At 39.5% G+C, this 4,632-nt stretch overlaps 1 protein-coding gene across 2 annotated transcripts in view; it reads right to left on the bottom strand.

Annotated features, from left to right (window-relative positions):
- The window catches only part of LOC106873056 (HEAT repeat-containing protein 4), a 595,254-nt gene that overhangs the window by 527,421 nt on the left and 63,201 nt on the right, over positions 1-4,632 (bottom strand). The gene's annotated exons all lie outside the window — the stretch shown is intronic.

The following is a 4,632-nucleotide window of genomic DNA, read 5'->3' as shown; positions in this document are numbered from 1 at the left end:
TATATATATATATATATATATATATATATATATATATATATACGACAAGCTTCTTTCAGTTTCCGTCTACCAGATCCATTCGTAGCGCTTTGTTCAGCCTGAGGCTACAGTAGAAGACACCTGCCCAAAGTGCCATGCAGTGGGACTGAATCCAAAACCATGTGGTTGGGAAGCAAGTTTTTTTACCACACAGCCACACTTGCAAATATGTTTTTGTTGCTGGAGATTTAATAGATTGTATGAGAAGATACATTATTCTCCAAGCCCGAAATATTACTTTTCATCATCATCATCATCACCATCATTAATGTCCATATGGTTTGACAGGATCCAGCAAGCTGTAGGGCTGCATCAAGCTCCAATGTCAGCTGTGGCATGCTTTGTATGGTTGGATGCCCTTCCTAACACCAACCACTTTACAGTGCCTACTGGGTGCTTTTTATGTGGCACCAGCACTAGTGAGGTCGCCTGGAAACTTGCAAGACAGAGAAAGAAAAGGAAAAAAAGAAAAAAGTCCCCTTCAACTAAATTGCAGTGGGTTGCAGATATTCAGAGGGAGGAGTTGGTTTTATGCCAGGTGTCAAAAGGTTATAAAATGTAATAGAAGGGCAATCTCAGGTGTGTTGCTATAAAGGGGATATACGGCTACCCTACATTACACAGAAGTGGGTGAAAGTAGCTGGAAATAAGAGAGGCCATAGTAACAAAATATGAGAGCATCTTAAGATATGACAGGATGATGTGAGGGGAGAATAACAGACGGTTAGAAATCATCTATTTGTAAATGAAATGGCTGGAGGCGTTTTTAATATATTTTAAACTAATTTTCGTTCTCATTTTGTTAATAAACAATCATTTTGGTATTATATGTTACCTTGTTTTTTTTTGTTTTTTTTATTTTATTTTCGTTTTAGTCATTAGACTGTGGCCTTGAAGACTTGTAGTTGAATAAATCGATCCCCGGTACTTTTTGTGTTTCTAAGCTTGATATTTATTTTATCAATCTCTTTTGCTGAACTGCCAAGTTACCGGAACATAGACACACCAACACCATTAGTCAAGCAGTGCAGTGAGGGACAAACGCACGCATTCACACATACACACACGCAAATACACATATGCACACACACACACACACACACACACACACACACACACACACACACACACACACACACACACACACATATATATGATGGTCTTCATTCAGTCTCTGTCTACCAAATCCATTCATAAGGCTTTGATCAGACTAAGGCTATAGCAGAAGACACTTGCCCAAGGTGCCACAATGTAGGATTGAAACCCTGGACCATGTTGTTGAGAAGCAGATTTCTTAGCACACAGCCACACTTGCACCTGTATATATCATCATCATCATCATCATCATCATCGTTTAACATCCATGTAATTGTAATAGTTGTTTAAACCAGGTCATTTCTGATTCAGCGACATCCAATCAAATATATTCCGGTCATGACCATCCCATCTGTTTTCAATTATGATGTACTCAGAATTTCATAATATCAGAGTGTCTTTATATTTAGGATGATGGAATATGAATTTAGCTGGTATTCTTAGCATATCAAGCAACTATATAGATGCTTCTTTGTATCATGTGCTTTGATATTAATGGATGTACATGTAGTTGTATTGATGTCTGTGTGTATTGATGTGTGTGTGTTGTAGTCTTGTGATGTGTTGATGATATGTTTCCTAATACAAAGTGGAATCAAAAAGTTTCCAGATTGGTTCTGTAGCACACCAACAGATGGTAGGACATGGTTGTGTGTGCAGTGAGAGCTAGCAGTGACCTTCATGACGCAGTGTGCCGAGTGACATTGCTGTGTTTATTTTGCAAGTTGCGAAATTTATGATTTTTATGATCATGTATATGCTGTAATCTGTAATTTTTGTCATGGACAGGAAGTTGGAACTAAGAGCCAATGTGAAATTTTGCATTAAACTTGAGTAGTCTACCACAGAGACATTGAGTATAGTTGTCAAAATCAAAGAGCCCTTCATCCCCACAATCAAAGATGGCACAAAAAAGCCGCAACTCATTCAAGAGCATGCTCATCGTTTTTTTGTGCCATCCATGGTATTGTGCATTGAGAATTTATCCCCCAGGGCCAGACCATCAATTGAGAATTCTGTTATGATGTTTTGAAGCATTTGAGGTGAGGACAATCTGCAAAAGTGACCACATCTGTGGAGCACGATGAATTGGATTCTTCTCAACAACAATACCCTCTGTCACCAAACTCTCTTAACTGATTCAGAGACATCCAATCAAATATATTCCAGTCATGACCATCCCATCTGTTCTCAGTTATGATGTTCTCAGAATTTCATAATTTCAGAATGCCTTTATATTTAGAATGATGGAAGATGAATGTGAGTGATGGAAAATGTGAGTGATGGAATATGAATTTAACTGGTATTCTTAGCACCCACCCTATTAACCAGATTTAGCACCTGAAGGCCTCTGTCTCATTCCCAAGATGGAAATGCAGCTCAAAGGTCACCATTTTAACACCGTTGTTGAGATCCAAGCGAATCACAGAAGGTCCTCAACTCGCTTACAGAAAATGACTTCCAGGACGAATTCCAAAAGTGGCAGGAATGTTGGGACCGGTGTATTGCTGCACACGGTGACTATTTCAAAAGAGATGGTGGTAAAACTTGGGTAAATAAGTTATTGTTTTATTAAACGTAACTAGTCTGCAAACTTTTTGTTACCACCTTGTATAGTTGTAGAAGTAGGTGTGCATGTGTTTGTGTTGTAGTGGCATTGCAGCGGTCATTGACCTGTCTTGTAGTAGTGGTCACTGTATGTCAGCGAAGCAGTAGTGTTGTGTTGTGTTGGTGTTGTAGTAGTCTTGTAGCGTGTTAGCATTATTCATGTGTGTAGGTGTTAATGTTGTTGTGGCAGTGTCATACAGCGTTGTTGATGTAAATGTCGTTACAGTTTGGATTGCAGTTGTAGTAGTGTCATAGTATGCTGTTGCCATGTCTACACATCTTAATTGTATTTTGAAATCATAGTGTTGTTGTTTGTATTGTTTGTATTGTGTATATTGGTGCTGCTGCAGCAGTGTTGTGGTGACGGTGGTGGTGGTCATCGTTGTCGTCATCATGAATATGATAGTGGTGGTGCTGATGATGGTGGCGGTGTTAGCAGAAGTGTTGGTGTTGGTCATGGTGGTGGTGGTCGTCGTGGTAGCAGAAGTGTTTGTGATAGTGGTGGTAACAGTGGTTGTTGTTGTGGTGGTGGTGGTGGTGGTGGTGGTGTTTGTTGTTGATGCTGGTGTACTTTAGAATGTAGTCAATTAGAAATCCTGTAACCTTACTTCTTTTCAACAACTTCTGTACTCTTTGCTGTACTCCTAGTCTTGGTATGAAAAGGGGTTTCTACAGCATTTATTAAGAGTAACAGCAAAGGACAGGTGGTGGTGGTGGTGGTAGTAGGTGTTGCATATGTTATAGTGACACTATGCAAGATGTAGTGGTACTAATAGTGTTGGCTGCATGATAGTGGTGATGATGGGGCTGAGAAGCAGTAGTAGAAGAAAGCATAGTAGTAGTAATAGTAGTAGTAGCAGCAGTAGTTTAGTTGTAGATGTATCAGTACATGGAGTGTAGAGGCAACAAGTGCTATGTGTAGTGATGGTTATGGTGGTGGTGGTGGTGGTGGTGGTACAAGTAGTAGGGATGTGACATGAGATAGATGGTAGTGGTTGCAGTAGTAGTAGTACTAGTAGTAGTAGTAGTAGTGGTATAAATATCATCAGTAGCGGTGGTGGTGGTGGTGGTAGTAGTAGTAGTAGTAGTATCATTGTCATCATCAGTAGCAGCAGTGGTGGTGGTAATGGTACTAGCAGTAGTAGTAGTAGTAGTAGTAGTAGTAGCAGCAACACTAGCAGCAAATGCAGCAGCAGCAATTCTAAGGAAATGCCATCTACATCCCTCAATTAATCCCTTTTGGAAAAAAAAAAAGGATTTTTTCCCTTCTTCTTTTTCACTTCCCTCCTTCTTTCCCACCCATCCAGTCCTGCCACCACCACCGCCACCTCCCTGCAACTTCACTTCGACAGTAGTATCCATGGTTACGCAAGCGATGCACCGTTATTCTCCTCCTCTTGCGGTAGCCATGGTTACCAGAGCGATGCACCATTGCTAGAGAAGTAACCACGGTTACTGGAGGAGAGAAGAAGAAAAAGGAGGAGGAGGAGGAGAAGAACGAAGCTGCATCCAGTGACATTTAGCACATGGATAAGTCTATTGTGGAATCATGGAAAATGTTAAAGCTACAACAACAACACCAATAATAATAATAATAATAATAATAATGATAATAATAATAGCAAATACAATATAATAGTAATGGCCGTAATAACAAGAATTACAGAAGCTAATGTAACAACAACAATAATAACAATTACAACAACAACAACAACGACAACAATAATGACAAATATGGCAATCATAACAACAACAACAACAACAACAATAGTGGCCACAATAACAGCAGTGATTATAACAGCTACAACAAAACCAGCAACAAGCACAACTATAACAATGGACACTACAACAACAACTACAATTGCAACAATGAGAATAATAGCATTAGGA

Source organism: Octopus bimaculoides, chromosome 22 (assembly GCF_001194135.2).
Source record: "Octopus bimaculoides isolate UCB-OBI-ISO-001 chromosome 22, ASM119413v2, whole genome shotgun sequence".
In the NCBI taxonomy this organism is placed as follows: Eukaryota; Metazoa; Mollusca; class Cephalopoda; order Octopoda; family Octopodidae; genus Octopus; species Octopus bimaculoides.
Note: the sequence above shows the minus strand (reverse complement) of the source record. Positions and strands in the feature narration are given on the sequence as shown.